The sequence below is a fragment of the Balearica regulorum genome, chromosome 5 (genome assembly GCF_011004875.1).
Source record: "Balearica regulorum gibbericeps isolate bBalReg1 chromosome 5, bBalReg1.pri, whole genome shotgun sequence".
Lineage (NCBI taxonomy): Eukaryota > Metazoa > Chordata > Aves > Gruiformes > Gruidae > Balearica > Balearica regulorum.
In genome coordinates, this window is record NC_046188.1 from 15,906,417 (window position 1) to 15,925,862 (window position 19,446).

The window sequence follows — 19,446 nt, forward strand, 5'->3', positions numbered from 1 at the left end:
TCAAGGAGAGTATTTGATACAGGGCGTCATTTGCATTAGAGTTACTTGGACAGAAGGAACTTCTGGAATTATATCCACTCCTATTCTCGTCCCTCAGGTTCCCACATTCAAAAGTGTTTCGTACTGCTGCAGCTGTCTGTTTTTGAGAGTGATCAGACAAATTTTGGACATGGTTGGACCAAGTCATTTTCTATGGTTTGTATTTCTGAACTAGAGGGCATGAAATGTATATAGCTTAGGAGAAAGCGTGTTGTTCAGAATTCCCTTTAAGGCAGGGGGAGGGAGAAAAGAAGAAAAGAAAAACAAACAAACCTTGTCAGTGCTGAGGTTTTTAAAACACTTAGATTTAATTGGCAAAAAAGAAGTTATTTTTAAATGTTGCCTTTTGTGAAATCTCTAGTTTTCCTTCAAGCTGTGTCAAGTGGCATAATAAAGTTGCCGCAGACACGAGAGGTTGTAGCAATTTCCCCCAGCTTTTCTTTTCCTTTGTACAGCAGCCCTGGGCGCTGTTAGTTGTGCTCATTTTGTAGCAAAGCTTCTTGCCGTGGGAGGGAAATGGTGGGAGAGCACTTGTGGAATGAGAAAATTAAAATAACAATGGAGTCGTGTTGCGAGGTGCAACCTTCTGCCACTGACTCAGCATGTTCATGTACATGTGGGCGATGGTCCATATGACTTGTGCTGACCTAGTTGACTCAGTCAAAGAATTTGAAATAAAATGCTACTACCAACTTTGGGACTTCAAGGGGTACTAAAAGCCTCTACCAAGATCTCGTGCACATTGGGCTGGAAAAGGAAGGAAATAAGTGGAATATATTGAATATAGAAGTGGAATGTGAAAGAGGGATTGGAGAGAGAACTGTGGAATAATGAGGAATGCTGTTTAGGATGTCTCATTTAATAAACAGACACATTTGTCTTAGAGAAAACTGGTTAGAACTCATAATTTTATCATGGTTCAATGTGTGAAATTTTTCACCAAGGAATAAGTTCTTCAGTTGCCTTAAACTTTAGCAGAAAATATGGGGCAATGCATACCTCTTCTCCATACCAATTAGCAGCAGAAAAAAGTCAGGCAGGGCATCTGGGATGCTGAGGCAGTCAAGAGGGAACATGGTATTAACAAAAGGCAATGAGACGAGCACATGGTATAAGAAAAATCCTCTGACAGTTTGAAAACACGTTGAAGGAAAGCACCGGGAGGCTAGGGCTTTTTGGGATAGTCTTCTTAGCCTTCCTCCCTTAGCATCCTGGCTTTGTCCCTTTTAGATCCCATCTCACTTTTTTCTGCCTCTTTCTGTTCTTCCTCCATCAGAGTGCTATGTTGGTCTGACCTTATCAGGAGGCACAGAGCGAGGCAAGGGAGTTTGTCCTGTTCTCTGAAACCAGACATACATCTGTCTCCTGTAGTCTAGGGAAACCAATGCGCTGCAACAAACCTTGGCTGGATTGGGGAAAAAAGATGGAAATAACACTGTTCCAAGTGTCCTAAAATAAGTGTGGGTTGGCATGGCCATGCCTCGTAGTGCTGGTGGAGCGGTGCTCCCCCACTCTCCCACGTGTGCATGTTTGGGGTAGCAGGAAAGACGGAAGAAGGCAGGAGGAGGGGACGTAGCCATAGCTGCAAGCTTTCCATCAGTGTTTGCTCCTCTGCAGCATACCTGTGGTGGGTAGAAAGGCTGGGCCATAGCTGGGGGCATGCAGATAACTAGGCATTTCAGCTCTAAGTGCTACCACATTGAGACCTGTCCTCCACATGCCTTTGTTAGCAGCCCAGCAGCCCCCTTCCCTTCCTCACCGCCATGAGCGATAGCCAGCCAAGCCCTGCTGTGTGATTGCACATTGGTGGGTAAGGACTGAAATCTTGCAGCATTGCCTAGGGCAGTAGTTATCCAGAAAAGAAATTTCCTTATTCCACCTCTCTTCCTAAAACTTCCTAGCTTACCTTCAGAAAATTGTCTATAGAAGCATACACAGTATACACCTGCCCGTCTCCTTGTTCAGAGAGGTTGTGTAGGGGAGGACATGGGATGTGTGAGAAAGGGGAAGGAAAACATCAGTATGACTTTATCAGCATGAGTTTAAAGGGAACAAATTTGGATTAAATACAGAAGTGATTTGGCTAAGGGAGAAATGAACTTTTCATCAAACTTAGACTCTTTTTAGCTGCACTTAGACTCAGTTCTGAGCTTTGGCTTGGACACCTGAAAGCGTAGAGAGATAGGTTTGTACTGAGTCATATTTGTAAGGTTTTTATTGCAGCAACCAGGATTAGATGTTACTTTTCTTTAAAAAAAAAAAAAAAGGAAAAGAGAAACATTGTGGAAATTACTAGGCTTCTAAGGAAGTGCAGCCAGTGAAATACAGTTATCAGCAGATTGCATGCTTTGATTTGGTCTGAATAAGTTAGGTGCGTGAAAAAAAAAAATTGCGATTTACAGATTTCTCCGCAGTTTGCCTGTTTTGTAAGGTTGACTCATGAGCAGCAGATTAGATTGGTTTGGAATAATCACCCTGGAAAGAACACGTTGCATCTTTAAACGGTCTCCCTTTGAAGCAACACTGTACAATATACAAGTTGGAACTGAACTAACTGTTCATTCTGAGTATGTCTTGATTAAATGTATCCTTTTGTTGATGAATGACCTAAAGCAGGCTATTTCTTTTCATACTAATTATTGTTAAGCTTCCCTTTTTTGCCAGGATATTTCAGTCTTGATTTTGCTTCACTGAGATGACTTCTGTGAGGGAGCATTTGCTATCTACAACTCTAAATTGGGCTATCAAAGGCTCAAGCTATTGTTTTTGTTCTCTGAATGGAAAACAACACATCTAAAGCTGACCTAATATTCTGTAACAGTAATACCCTTTCCTCTTCTGTTTTCTCATATAAAATGGGTTATTACTACATACATGTACTTCAGACTTTTATATACCCTTTGATCCTTCCAGCCATTCCCTGGCTTCCATCCACACCTATATTCTTCCCTTCCATGTTGGGTGGTCAAACAATTGCATTTATTTTACAATTTTTCTGTTGCAATGGCTAATTCCTAAACAGAAGCCCCAGAGACTATAAACAGGGCCTCCAGGACTAAATGAACTGGTTTAGCATATGGCTCAGAGCTCAAACCTTGCCAATTACCATCCCCTACAGAACTCGCTAGGGCTTTCAAGTCACCAGCAAGTTCCATTCTCTCTCATCCCACTTTTAATATCGTCAGTCTTGGAGATACCTTCATTGGCTCTGAAAATACATGTGGTCTGTTTCTATGGCCAGGAGCTTTCCACCAGGTCTTCTCTTGTGTATTTGGCATGCCAGAAATGTAATGAGGCATGTCAGTTTGATTTTGAATTTGACAGAATAGTTGAAGAGGTTTTTTCCCCCCATTGTATGATAGCACAGAAATTAAAATACATACCTTTTACTGCTGCTTATAAACTGACTTTCCATTAAAATCAGAGCCAGTTTAACTTGAGAAGACCTAGGAATTTAGAGAAGAGCAGTTGGGTAGATACAGCCTTGAAAGAGAAAAGGATCCCTGCTTGGGACCCAAAACATTTGGTGAAGTTAGAGCCTGGAGGTGGAAGCAATACATGTGTGCAGTCTAAACCCTCAGGCATGGCAGAGTCATTGTGGCAAATTCAGTCCTGTATTCAAGGGATTTCTCAGAAAGCAAGGTGGACTGGCCTGGTCTGGATAAGATTTGCCACCTGCACCATGGTGACTTTTAATCTAAATATTCAAGGAGACCCATAATAATGCCAGCCTAAAAGCTTCATATCCTGATTGTCTCTTAGAGGAAAGAAACTCGTGAGACATTTTTCTAAGACGAGACTCATCCTTTGTGCCGGAAGGTGAGAGCTGACCTCTGGATGCTAGAAACTTCGCCCACAGATAACATGCATATTGTATTTGCCCACGCACAGGTTTTCCCTATTTGGAAAAAAATCTTTTATATCTCAGTATTTTCTGCATTTATAAAGTTCTTTTGTTAATGAAAAAGCTTCAGCAGGGGTTCACATACTCTTAGAGTAAACACTCAGTGCAAGTGAGGACCAGAGGTGTACGCTTCTATGAAGCTGCCCTCTTCAGTTTTCACTTTATCAAATAAATTAAAGGTGCTTCATCTATACTTATAAGTACATCATTACTTCTAAGTGCTATATTATTATTATCGAAGTGTTCTTACACTGTCACAGAAAGACCTTGACATGCTGTAAATAACTTTGCCTCTCGCTTTGATACTACATAGACTCCTGCAATTGTGTTTATTGTCTGCAGGCATTATGGATGCCTAATATGAAAGAACTGGAGAGCTCACACTCAAAATGAATGGATATACATTCTCTTTCTATTCAAGCTGATTCTCTACCTCAGGGAATGTTTGATACATCATCTTGGGCTTTGGGACTGAAAAGGCTGAAAGGAAAAGGAAAATAAAACCCGTACACTGATTCTTTCAGAGCTTCTTTTTCTTCACCGCCCTTCAGTAAATGAAGGAGAGATAAAGCATTATGGAGGTAGCAGTCACTGAACTTCAACAGCTTCTTAGGTACAGGGCAGATGCTTAATTATCAGCTCACGTGAAACTTTCTGATCACTAATCTTGTACTAAACACTTATAAGACTCCTGGTAGCTGCTGTCTTGAGCTGGTCAAGGCAGCCTGCAAAAAGAACTTGACATATCATAGTAATTTAGTATTTCAATATCCAGACCAGAGGAAACAAACAAACAAACAAAAATCATAAATAAAATGCACTACAATAATTAACCCAACAGTGGGTCAAACTGCCAAGATACATTAAAGACCAAATTTTAATCTGTGAATTGAGTGTCTATAACTCCAGCAAGACAAAATTTATGACAGCAGAAAAGAGAATGCTCATAGGTATGAGAACCTGGCTAGGGAACGAAATAAAGAATGGACAAATCCATAACCTCAGCACCTTTCAGAAAGGCTTGAAAATTTTACTTGGCCAAAGAGCCTCTTCCTAGCATTGAAACTTTCTTCTGTTGACAGACCTGCAGCTCTGCAGAGCCTGCAAGAGCCTTTATTGTATTGCATGTTGTTTGCAAATCACTCAGATATGGGGGAGAACAATGATAATATAAAATCCCTAGAAAGAGAGTTTGCATTATTTCCAGCAACAAGAAACATTTTTACAAGATATTCTGTAATAATCTGTAAATTATAATGGAACTACTTTCTGGCTATTGAAATATCAGACATATCTACAAGGTGACACAAAATCCTTGCACCTGTTTCTCTCACCAACCTCTGTATTTATCTCTTCCTAGTAATGGCTGGTTTTCTGTAACAATCCCCATATTTTTAGCTTCTATATAAACCAGTCATTGACAGAGAAAAAGACTGAAAATATGAACAGCATTAGATGTAAGAGAAATATCCAGTCTGGCTATATATATATAAAGGCATCCTCCTCACTACATGAAGAAAAGGCTAGATGTATACTTGCAACAATAAAAAAAACCCCAAATGTATACATAGAGAATATGAGAGAAATTACTTAGAGTGACTTCTAGCTACCAGCTCTAGAATAACTTTCCAGTATAAGAATCATGGGCAAAACCTCCAGGCAATTAGTTTTCTAATGAAGCTTGATACATACAAGGAAGGGATTATACAACTTCACTGCTTGTAACTGGGGACCTGCTGATGACCTGCAGGGTCCCTCCCGGTGCTGCATCCTGATTTGCAACTAGGTTTGTTTCTGCTCAGATAGCAGAGCCAACCCAGGGCTCAAAAAGTTGGCCAGTTCACATCTGCAACAATGGTTGCACAATGTTTGTTGTTGCTGAGATGTGAGCCAGAAAGACATCCCCTTAGGAAGAAGAAAAAGGCCACTGTGCTTTCACTTCTATTTTACTTACTGTCCCTGTGGGTCAAAGCTACTCCTAGAATCCCCGCTATTGAAATGTATTTATTACATTATGTGTTGGATTGAAATTTAACTAACATACCTAGTTTAATCCCTGTGTATCCGGCTTTAAACGCTGTGCCTGTCACAAGGGCATCTGCACACTTTGGTAACTGAGTTGCAAGCTAGAAATCACCATCAAAAATGCTGACTTTCAACCGTCGCTCCAAAAGGTGTCAGCAGTTTATTAGGATGTTTGCCTGAGGAAAATCTGAGTGATGGCATTAGAATTCAGTGGCTCTCCTAGCAATTAATGTACAGAATAAAACTGTATTTTTATGTGAATAGAGGATCATTTGCTTTCAAAAGTAAATACACCTGAGCTGCACTGAAAGTAGCTGGAGTTTATGGTTACATCAGACAGAAAAAAAATTATGCTGCTCAGAAGTATATTGATCACACTGAATAAATATCTAAAATATTGCCTTTTTCAGAGCCAAAAGTTTAATTCCATACATTGATGAGGTACAAATCCATGTTACAAAAGACTGGAATAACTTCCTCTGTAATGCCTGCTAGGGTTGTGGTGGTTTTTTTCAGGGCACTGAACAGGGTGGAGTGCAACCCTCTGCATGGCCTTCATAGGTCTATGGAAAATAATTTTAAATTTCAATGGCAATGCACATTATATGATCACCACCACCTAGGCAATGACATTAGTTGCCATAGTAACCTCAGGTTGCATCATTAAGAATTTTAAATGTTGACAGTTGGGAAGCATAGCTTGAAACACTGGGAGAAGAGCAGGAAAGAGGCAGGCTTGAGAGAAGGGTACAAAGCAATCAGAGGGCTGAGTGCTTTCTGTTCTGCCAAGACGGGCTGGGGGAACAATGGAGGAAACCCATGGCATGGATATATCAAGTGGCTTTTCTGTTTTCCTCCCAGATCATTGAAACAGAGGGGAAAAAACGGTTCTCCAGCTTTCTTGTTTCTCCCTTCTTACAGTCAGAAAGAAGGGCAACATGCCCATTTGAAACTGGTTACTGATGATATCCTTTCGCGTTTTAGACAAGCTAGAAGTGCCTGTGGCTGGCTGGGGAACCATGTCTGGCTTCTCTGGAAATGGTGGTGTTTCTAGAAACTTGGTTATTCTGAGCCCCAGTTTGTTTGCACTGGTGTTGCTGTGCTGATTCTGATTACTAATGCATTATACTCTCTGTTTACCAGGGCATTTACACCACTGCCTTTGCCACAGCATAAGGTGGCCTTGTAAGTGTCAAGAATATCCAGCTGTCCTTCATAATATGCCTTTTCTCCATCAAATCCCTCTTCAGACACTAAACTGAATATTCTCATGGGCAACACAGCTTTTAGAAGTGCTTTCCATCTAAATTAAAAGTGAGCAAACCCAAATTTTGTCCCAAGAATGTGTGATTTCTATTCAGTAAGACATGTTCCTGTTTGATCCCTCCTTCTGTAACCCTGATTTTCCCAGTGGATTCGCGGTGAAAATGGTGGAATGCTGAGCTGAGAGCCAGAGGGAGCTGAACGAGTATCTCGTGTTGCAGTGCTCAGACCCTTATGCCACCCAGTCCCTCCTGGCTTTTTTCCTCAAAACTCAGACTGGCTTTGGGAAAGGATGCTGAAACTTGAGTATTTATCCAAGAAAGTACTCTGCAAACCCCTGAAGGAAGTCAAATGTGGCAGGAAAGTTCCATGTTTTTGTTCTTTAGTTATTTTACAAGCATGAATGCAATTATATTTGAATGTGCTGTAAACATATGAAGGAAAATTCAAGTTCCAAACACAATTTCTGGATGAAGTATAAAAGGCTCTCATAGTTTCCCAGGGCATGTCATGCAGAACCTACTTTCATTCTTCCTTTCTTCTTTTTTTTTTTTTGGTGTTTCTGCATCTTTCTTTCTATCTGTGTTCCAAACATCTGGCTATAGTGCATCCTGGTAAGGAACCTCTCAGCTAAGCTACCTCTAAAACTTTCCATATGACAAGGAAGGGACAGAAGCATCAACAGGTTAAAAATCCTGGGCTCCACAACTGCACTGGCTATAATGAAAAACCTAGTACTCAAAATGTATCAATAAAATGTCTTCCATAAAGTTTCCTGATGCAGCCTTATCTTCTGTATCAGCATATGAAGTGCCCTGTGTTGTGAACAGCTGTTTTAGGTGCAGATGTCAGACTCCCATGCCCTGTTCCCGGCTCACAGTGGAGGCAGAGCTCCCTAAGTGCATCAGTGTCTGTGTGTCTTCAGGAAGGTTTTGACACTATTCCAGCCTTCCTCAGAGCTGATTGTAGCCCATTAATTTAGAACCCGTGTTAAGCATTCTTTTGTCTTGGCTTGAGTTAAACAGTGCTCACATTCTTTTACCAATTCCCATAGAAACTGGACACTTCCGCTAAAGGTTTATGGCAAAAGACAGACCCTCTCCTGAGATGCCTGCACAAGTGTTTCCTGTAACCAGCATTAGCTATTTCTAGTCCTACACAGCTGAAGTCACACTTTATTTTGATGCTTTAGGAATATAAAATACAAATTTCCACCCATGATTTATCACTAATTTGGGATATAAGAATCTAAATGGGACATTAGACAAGCATATTAGTGCAAAACCTAGCTGCTATGAAATGGCTATTAGAGATTACCTTTAAAAATATATTTTACAGCAGATATGCTCATCTTGTTGTTGAATAATCAATGGCTGTACCTCTGTGTTAAATTTATTAGCATATCTACAAGATGCAAGTGCATTTTCATTATAGAAAAATGTACTGGATGGATATTTTCAAATTACGAATAATCACATGGTGAGATATATTAAGCAAAACGGAATTGATAGTAGCACTGATGTGTCACATACACTGCTATTCGGTTTTGCATTAGAAAGTATATTTCTTTGCTGTTGTTTTTTTTAAACATGCTAAATTGGCTCACAAGCATATGCATTTCTGTGAGTCCTAATAGAAGAAAAAAATCTCCCCCAATCAGAAGTAACTCTTGTCTTTGGGTTGTTTGTAAATAAACTATAGACAACTCAGAATCACAGGATGGTTTGGGTTGGAAAGGACCTTAAAGATCATCTAGTTCCAACCCCTCTGCCATGGGCAGGGACACCCTCCACTAGACCAGGTTGCCCAAAGCCCCATCTAACCTGGCCTTGAACACTTCCAGGGATGGGGCCTCCACAACCTCTCCGGGCAACCTGTTCCAGTGCCTCACCACCCTCACAGGAAAGTAAAGAATTTTTTCCTAATATCTAATCTAAATCTACCCACTTTTAGTTTAAAGCCTTCACCCCTTATCTTATCACTCCATGCCTTTGTAAACAGTCCCTCTCCAGCTTTCTTGTAGCCCCCTTCAGGTACTGGAAGGCTGCTATAAGATCTCCCTGGAGCCTTCTTTTCTCTAGGCTGAACAACCCCAACTCTCTCAGCCTGTCCTCACGGGAGAGGTGCTCCAGCCCTCTGATCAGCTTCGTGGCCTCCTCTGGACTCGCTCCAACAGCTCCATGTCCTTCTTATGTTGGGGCCCCCAGAGTTGGATGCAGTACTCCAGTGGGGTCTCATGAGAGTGGAGTAGAGGGGGCAGAATCCCCTCCCTTGACCTGCTGGTCATGCTGCTTTTGATGCAGCTCAGGACACAGTTGGCTTTCTGGGCTGCAAATGCACATTGCCAGCTCATGTTGTTTCTCATCAACCACCACTCACAAGTCCTTCTCCTCAGGGCTGCTCTCAATCCATTCTCTGCCCAGCCTGTCTGTGTGCTTGGGATTGCCTGGGCCTGTGTGCAGGACCTTGCACTTGGCCTTGTTGAACTTCAATGGGTTTGCATTGGCCCACCTCTGAAGCCTGTCAAGGTCCCTCTGCATGGCATCCCTTCCCTCCAGTGTGTCAACCACACCACAGAGCTTGGTGTCGTTGTCAGACTTCCTGAGGGTGTGCTTGATCCCACTGTCCATGTCTCTGACAAAGATGTTAAACAATGCTGGTCCCAATACCAACCCCTGAGGAACTTGTCACTGATCTCCACTTGGACATTGAAATGTTGACCACAACTTTTTGACTGTGACCATCCAGCGAATTCCTTATACACTGAGTGGTCCATCTGTCAACTCCATGTCTCCAATTTAGAGACAAGAATGTCATGTGGGACAGTGTCAAATGCTTTGCGCAAGTCCAGGTAAATGACAACTGTTGGTCTTCCCTTATCCACCAACGCTGTAACCCTGTCATAGAAGGCCACCAAACTGAATCAGAAAATCAGGAATTTGATGCTATTCCTATCAGGTAAACATGTATTGTGACTGAGTCAACATATTCTACCATAGGCACAAATATGCAAGTTCACTTTAATAATTGAGGATTTAGATTAAATTGTTCAGATTAAAGCCTAAAGAATAAATCAATCCTATCAATTGTTGTCATTAATGGTTAAAGTTTACCAAATAAATGTAGTATACAGAATGAAGATGTGTTTCTCCTCAGATTCTGCTTCAAAATTCTACCAGTCTCTGGCAGTAAAGTGACTATGAAGAATGGCCACATTAGCGTGTCTCATGCCCCTGTCCAGCAACCACCTAGGCTATGCACAGCATCTTTCTGTGAGATCTCCAAGCCTCTCACGTCCAGGAAATGGATAGTGTGACTCACATGCCAGCAGTGTCCTAAGACATAGTTCACAACATCCATATCCAAAGACCAGTGTGAAAGTGGTCCTTCAGGTGGATATGTTGAGCTCACTGCACCGGCACATGCCTTACACCACCTCGTGGACCCTTGACAAAGCAGGTCTTCCTGTGGATCCATGCATTTAGCAGCCTGGCCTTTGTGTCTAAATTGCCTTGGAGGCCAGGCAAGAACATGTCCTATGTGGTTTCTTCGAGCAACTAGCCCAAGGAAGTGTCCTAGAAGGACTCCTAGATACATTTTCATATGAATAGGCAGGAGGTTACCCAATGGGCTTGGTAAGCAAGGTCTTTTTGATATGTGTCAGACCTGTGTCTAATATGAGGAGATGCAAATAACAGTGGGTAGTCTATACATCAATGTTTTCACTTTTTTCAGTTTTGTTTAAAGGTAGTGGTTTTTAGAGGAAATGTGGACTAGACTTCAGGTTTCACTCCTTGACAGCAATCTCTCTCTCTTGCTCTTTGCATTTGACAACAGAAAAGCAGCAACAGTGGTTTTGTTTTGTGCAGTGGTTTTGTTTGGGTTTTGTTTGTTTGGGGTTTTTTGAAGGGGCTGGGCGGGGGGGGGAGAATGTATTACAACATGTATATTAGGGGCTATTCACAGGAGCTCTAAGACACCTAAAAATGGTGTCTTGGTATTACTGCATCCCTTCCAGCACTCTTTGTACGTGGTTTCTACTTGTTGTTCAGAATGAAGCAATCTCTCTTTGGTATTTGTACATAACGAGAGCTCACCTCATGGACTATGACCCTAGGTCTGTGGACATGTAAATCAAGGACACATTGATCCTTGAGTTGAGGTTCATGCACAGCAATAGCACATGCACCGTTACCATTACAGGAACCATCTCCAGACAGGCTGAAGGCACTTCAGCTGGCAGAACTCTCTGCTTCTCAGCACCATATAATGACTATCATGACATTTTCCACAGTGGTGTGAAGCTGAATTTCTGAGTATCAGGAAAAGTCCTTGAACCAACTGAGACCATTCAAAGGACACCATGAGGGAGCTGAGAGTGCACCTAACTCCTTGTGAGCACTGTGGTTACTGAAATAATGCTGGATACAGGGTATCAGCAAGAGGCAAGCACTACTGGCAATGATAAGTGTAGTTTGTCTGACCCATGGATGTCAGTGTCACTGAGTGGGAGGAGGGTATCCACATATCTCAAGTAACAGAGATATTGCAGAAGGCAGAAGCCTCACGCGCACACATCTACCATGGCTGACATGAGTGCAAAGATCATGGAGAGTGACAAGTGAGAGCAAGGAGTGCGAATGGTGACCCATACAATTAGGCTGAAAATAAGGAAACTCTTGTAGGGGAACATCATGTGAAGTTGTGCCCCATCAGTGCTGTGGCACAGCAGGCATAATTGGGCACAATGTTCTGAAATCTGAGATGACATTTGGGGTAATGTGAATGATGTAGGAGAATTATGGCCTCCTGGATCTTTTTTGCCAATGCCAACTGTGAATGGTCTTGCAAGTGGCAATTGTTGGGAGTGATCTAACAGAGAAGTATAGAGATACCAGTAACAGCTGAGTCTTTTGAATGAGCTCAGTGTTGGGCCCTGACACAGGAACTGGAGAACTGGTTCAGCACTCTATTGCAGAGGGACAGAGAAAAAAAATGCAGTGGTGGGAGAATGGATGCCATCTGAGGTGTAAGGCTGACCCTGTTACAGACATTCCTGAAACCATCTCAAGCTGTTCCAGGCAGGAGAGCTCTTGTACTTGACTCTGCCTTGGGAAGACAGTTCAGTTCTCACACTATTTTTTTTTTAGTCCGATAATGAAAGTGCTTTCCTAGGGTGCAAAAAGTACAAGGCAACAGGACATAATAACATGTATTAGCAGTCTCTGATATTAATAGTACAGATTGTCACATGATATGACAGTGATTAAAGTGGGCATGGATGGAGGTCTCCCTTTCTTCTGGGAGGCACTGTTCCCCTTTGCAAACAGAAAATAAACACAGCCCTTCCAGAGCATAAATGCCAATAACTGTGAAATTTTGATTAAATAATAGATATGTGTTCAGAAGCACTTTTTATAGTATGTGATTAAGAAAGATAACTAGACATCCTTACAGCTATAATGATAATAATTACCACAACACATAAAGTGTAGAATATGACACTGGAAAGGCCACTATTAACCTTTCCAAGGGTTATTTTTTGGTGCGTTTTTGACACTATGGACAGCAGTGCTCAGAGAACTAAATAAAACTATAGCTGTGACAGTTCTTTCGAGCCGTTCTCTGGTATGTTAAAGAGGAGGTGCAGAGGGGAGTGAAATATCTTCTATTCAAAACAAATGTTTGTTTAATATCAAACATCTGGGTAGTCTTAGAAAGACTATTTTGCTAAGATTTCTGCAACTCTTGGTAATTCAGAAAACTGACAACAGTGCTTCCCTGTTTAAAATTCGGCTATAAATAACAACTCCATGCCCCGGACCAAAGGCTTTTTTACTCCTAGCAAGCAAATTTCATGTCTCTAAAGTGTGATGCCACGTTGTCCGGCAGATCACATACATTATCAGATAACGCTAATCTGTGAATTCCATGTTATGACATCTCTGTGCCTTGCAGCGCTAGTAGAGAATTACAGACCGTACACGATTGATCATAAAAGCTGAACCATTATTTTAGATCTTACCAGAATTACTTGGTATGGAAGGGCTGGGTAAATCGGTTGGGGTAGGCAGTAAAGATTGGCTGTGATGGCATCAGTTTTTCCAATAATAGGAGCAAGAAGGGTAAATTCCAGGAGTTTAAACAGGAGACAAAGCAGAACATCTGAATACAGTGAATAGCTAATGTTGGTGCAAATCACTTTAAAGATTCCTGTGACTTGAAAAAGGGAGAGCCGTCTCTAGAGCTTTGTAATCCACCTGTAATAGAGGCTGGCCTCTGTAAATCAGTCAAGCTTGCAAACATGCCACCGATGTTCAGTTCTGCTTTTTATATGATAAAAAAGTCCCTATTAGTCAGAGTCTTCACAGCTGCAAAAATCATTTTGTATGAAGCTGAAAAGATGCCATTATTTTAAATGATGGCATTGCAATGTGATAGATGGTGTGAAAGAAGGCTGTAAATTCTGGGTCAGTCCCCTCAGCAGTGTCCTGCAAATAACACAAGCAATCCAGTAGTCCAAGCTGCTCAGGATAGTGTTTTTAAACACATTAATGAAATCAAATTGAAGTAAATTCAGCTAAGCCAAGATTTCTTCAACAATTTATTATTGAAAACACAATTAGCTGGAGGCATTTGGAGGAGTTTTGTGAAATCAAAGGCTGCACTGCAACTGAGAGTAAGTTTTCAAGCCGTCAACTCATTAATAGCAGAAAATGGATGTGCTGCTGCAAGGCACCAAGTCAGAAGTAAAAATATGGAACTTGTTACTGTGACTCCAAGAACAAATTCTAAATGTTAGAATATTTCCAAGCTGCTGTCACCAATGCCACAACTTCATTCTTAAAGTTGAAACTCAGACCACCTATACTCAAAACTGCTGGTCTTTGGGGCATATTAAACAGCTAGTGGGTAGAGCTATTGGGTTCAAATCTCTTCTGGCAACAGAGTTATCATGATTTTTCAGGATCATTTTCCTGACTCTCATTTCCCTCGATTTCCCTATCATTTCTCAAGTTACTCACTTTCTCCACTTTGTGCTGGATGCATCAAAAATAACTGTTACTGGAATGAGGGCGTGTTAGCCAAACTCAGGCCATAAGAAAGAAACCTGCTGCTCTCATCCATGCCACCCTGGGAACCACGTACTCTGGCATCACGACTTCTCTGTGAAAGGAGCTGAGAGTTCAGTCCACAATAGCTGCTGAAAGGAGCAAATAGCAGAGGCAGCAAAATGTTCTTTAACCAGCAGAGCAGGGCCTGACACTCTCTGCGGGAGGGACTAGCTGCATAGGCACAAAGGAAAGGCAGTTTTGCATTAAACGTCTGTGTGTAGCAAGGATTCCCACGTTAACCATTCCTATGTTAAGTCCGTAAAAATGCCCCAAATATCCATGATCTCATGAAACTTTTGTTCTAATAGGAAAAAAATTTAAATGCAACTGACCCATTAGTATCTGAGCCTCACTGTGCAGAAACATAGCAGGAGTCCATCCCTGTCCACCCCAGGATTCGTATTAATGTACGTCATGAGTTTAACTGACCTGATGTCAAAAGCCATTTGAAGTGAATGCTGTCACAAGTTTGAAGAAGACTTCACCTGGATGTTCAAAACAGCTTTAGGGGTAAAGAATCATCTTCCTCCTGCTCATATACAGTCTGTGTTGATGTGGGCTGTTTGCAACCTGAAAGTAAAAATTAAGTCTCTATTCTGTCTGCAGAAAAAGCTGGCTTTCCATTATATTAAGGTTCACACATCTGAGTTTGTTTGAAAAGAGGACTTAGAACTCTGATTCAGATAGAGGCATGTAGACAGACTAGATTTCATCCCACTCAGTCCAAGCTGTCAAATATAAGCCAAAGTCCACATTGACCGTGTAGTGTGTATGACACAGTGTCCAGACTAGTAAATTCACCTCAGCATTAGCTGAGAGGAACAGCATATTTTCCCCTTGAAGGTGCTGAAGGTGCTGACTTAGCCAGAAAGCTATGTAATTTCTGAAACACAAGGTTTTTTGCATCCGTACAGCTGGGAATGTAAAGCAAAGCTCATCCGTGTAGACATGGATCCTCCTTCATTTAAGGTTACAAATTGTCATCTGTGCTGCTTCCTCTCCTGTATTACATTGAAAGCAGAGGTAACAGGATTAAGGAATTTTGCCTTCCCACCCTCAGATGCATTTAAATGAATCAATCCAAAAAAAGAAAATGTTCAGTACTTTAATTCCTACTGTCTTTCACTGTTCTTTGCTTTCAGAATAGATTTAGAAATGCTAATGTAATTCAAGGAAATTATATGACTGCCTCCAATGACTTTGAGTAGGAAGTACTAGAAATCTCAGGCAGGCTTTGATAAGGCTACATTTATGTCATGATTTTGTTGATCTATTATTGATATGATGATATCTGTTGATCTAGTTCTGTTATTAAACCCCAGCTTAGCTCTGGCTCTGGGGTCATGGCATTGCAGGTTTTATCTTAGTCTGATTTGCCGAGGAAATTAGAGTTGAGATGTTCTCCAAATTTGTGTGTTTGTGTTCTTTTTGTAACGTTCGAATCCAGTGGCCAGTTTCCAGCAAAATCACCTAGGAGATGCTATCAAATACACTAACTTTCAATAAGTTTTGTGGAAATGGTTGATCAGATGGGGGAGTGAAACTCAAATTAGTGCCCTGCCATGGAAAAGGATGCAAACTGATTTCACCGGCATCATTAGACACAAGCAAATCAAATTGGTTAGAGACATCTTGAATGTCTTTGGTGGAGAAACTTCTATCAAAGCTCATATCTCATTAGCTTGGGACTACCCAAGTTGACGACATGGGGCCAGGACTGCAGCATTCAACTTCTGCTGCTCTCAGAGCTGCATGGTGTTTGTCAACCAGAAGCTTCTAGGCTTCTTGAGTTTGGAGGAATTTTTTCAAAATTATAGAGTCACCAGAGATGTCTGGCAACTGGTGAGGTTCAACACTTAACGTTGGCCACACTGCCTGTAAAGCTACACAGCCATACAAAGAAATTGTGTGATTTTTCTGGGCTTCCTCTTTCTTCCAGATTTAAGTTAAAGATGCATATACTTTAGGTGACAAAAGGAAACCAAGTAAAGATAGTGTCTTCTCATGAGAACAGGACTATATCCTACTTTTTAAAAAAAGTTTTTAAAAAACTGTAAACAAACTGAGGAAAGCGTGGAGAAAACAAAAATGAAAAATGGCACAAGATTTGGCAACCAGCTTTTGTGATGAAAAGGTAAGGAAACTGACCTTGATTATAGAATGGAAGGGAGATAGAAGAGAGGTTTCTAGACATGGGAAGAGATAGTAAACAGACCACTAACCCATGAAGTCACAACAGAAAATAACAACTACAAGCAAATGATACCTTGCTTTGAACACAGCACACGCATACCCTGCACAAATCCCTTTGTGTCGTGCTACACTGGCAACCCTGAAAACAACAACAACAACAGATGAAACTTTGCTCCCAAGCTTAGTTATTGTTAATACTTCTCTGTCCTAGTGCCTTGCTCGCTCACCCAATGGTCGCAGTCCAGGCTCATATATATCCCAATAAGACATAATAGGATACTCGTCCCACCAAAGGACAGATACTTTCTACTCCCCTGTATACATGTTTCCCTCGCTGGCTGGGTTACTCTGTGGTGCCATGTGGGAGTCTCAAACACTCAATTCTCAGATTAGGTGATCTGATTTCATTAAAGCCCCCTGCTAGTGCCCAGGGTCTTAGACCTGTTATTAACATATGGAATGAGGATGAAGCATTGAGGGTAAATGAGGAGGGTAAAAATAGCAAAATCTGAATGTACAGAGATGACTATAGATTGGAACAGTTATTTGGATGAGTGGATTAGTAAATCATCAAATTAATCCTATCACAATGCAGGGGAGAAGACTATATTGACCTTTAAAGGTCCCATGGAAATGAGGTGTTCTATAGAATGCATCAGGGTTGAGGAAAATGACGAGTTACATGGTTTGTCAAACATACTTATATATAATTTATTTTTCAAATATACAATGACGGTGATGATTATATTATGTACTTATGAAATGCCCCTCACCAAATCAGTGCCTGTTTGCAGAGGTGCTTCAAAGACAGCTTTCAGATGATACAAATTGCATTCAGGAGTCAACTGAAGTAAGCTGAAAAAGCTGGATATATGGCAAAGATTAATTATGGAGCTTTTTGGTATTTCGCTGCTCATGCACACAAGATGTCTGACAAAGTATTTTTTCATATTTGACAAAGAACACATCACTTTTCGCTGATACCATAAGCACACAGAAGCTGCTTTCATCTCCAAAGAGTGAAACATCCAATATGCAGTTAAGAAATTTCTAAGAGCATGTATACAAACTTTAGGCAGCCCCATAAAAAGCAAAGCCTGAGCAATAAAGAGTAAAAATTAGCCTGGAATTATTTTCATGTTCTCACTGGTCTCAATTCTGCCCCCCTGGAAGCTGCTAGAAATATTGTCACTGCCAGTACTGAAACATGAGAAGACCTCAAGCTGCTCTTGAAATATTACCACTGACTTCCTGATGTGATCTCGCTGACTTCACGGACATGAATGGAATTTGGCCATGTGTCTTCCATCTCCCTTTAAGCTGCTTTTTGAAATTTCTAAATCTGAGACATGCTTGAAAAAAGTATATATATGCACACACACATATATATAGGTATATATCTCAATTATTGGTGGAAAAATTTGCGCTTTTTTGGCAGAAGTTCAACATGGTGAGATGTTTATCATCTTCATCAAATGTTAAAATGCCCACATAAAATAGATCAGTATATGCCAGGATGTGACATTTCCAATAAATCGTACAGGTGTTTTCCCTGGGCAGGAAATGGGATGGAACAGCAGCCCTCCCTATTCTTCGCTACCCCTCAGGTCAAATTTCAACCCCTGAAAGCATGTTGCACTGACAATGTTGGTTTTGGGAAAACAGTTGTAACATAGGATTTCCACGCTTAGTGGAAAAGTTTTGTGCTGTCTAATCCCAAAAGTTTAATAGCCAGAGATCCAAATAACCAGATGGGCAGTATTATGTCTGAATCACGTACCTGACATGTAAAAGAATTTGGGCAATATTTTCTTGCTAGAAAAACAAGCCTCATTTTCACAAGTCCCTTTTGTGAAATCCAACAAAAGTTTAAAAAAATTATATTGTTGTAAAAACCAGTATAATTGTTCATGACTGGTGAGCTTGCCAACTTAAGGCCAGTAGTCATTGATAAGACACCTAACATGCTGCGGAGCAGAAGTCACAACACCCCGAGCTGCACAGGTGTTCCAATGTCTGTAACTTGGTTTTGCACCCAACATGCTCCTAACAGGACACCTTGAACATGTGTTCAGCAGTTAGATGTTGTGATATTAGACAGGATTTTCCTAATATATATAGGAGATATATTTGCTAATGTATAGAGGAGAGTATAAACACTCTCCCATATGTTGGTTTTCATTTCTAATAACAGACTATAAGTACTGCCCGGGTCGATTGAGGTAGCTTTCTTACAAAGCTAGAGCTGAAAGCCTTCTGACCTGAACCACAGTTTTGGAGAAACCCTGGGGTTAGTCTGGATACAGACAGACCCCCAGGGGACTTGGGTATTTGCTAAGAAGAGTCCTGGACACTCGACTGTGTGAGATTCCAAAAATATCACGTAGCATCAAACTGACTTAAAATTTCCATTGGGGACCTACTGCTTCCTTGTCTAAGGTATTTGTAACAAAACAACAACATCAACAACAACAAAACCCTACCCAAAAAAAGTCCTGCAGGGATGACTAAGTTGCATCAGTTCTCCCAGAGGTATAATGTATACAAATCAAATCAAAATATAAATCATTCCACCCTGTTGTGGGGTTTATGCACAGTTTCTTTTAATAAAATATGCAAATATTTTGCAGTAAATTGATTTCCCAGTTTCAGTTCTCTTATCTCCATATTTATTATTCATGATTCTTCTACTCCCCCACTTGAGCAGATGAAAAAAAAAAAAGGAAAAAAGCTGTGTAGAGTTCACTTGCTTTTAGGAACTAGCTTTATTATTGTTATTATTAGCACAATTTTATACTCCTAGGAGTGAAAGATAAATGTAGATATTACTTCTAATCTCAACCAAAGCTAAGAGGTAATACAATGACACCCTCTTTAATGCAAATCACTGCAATAAATGACTACATA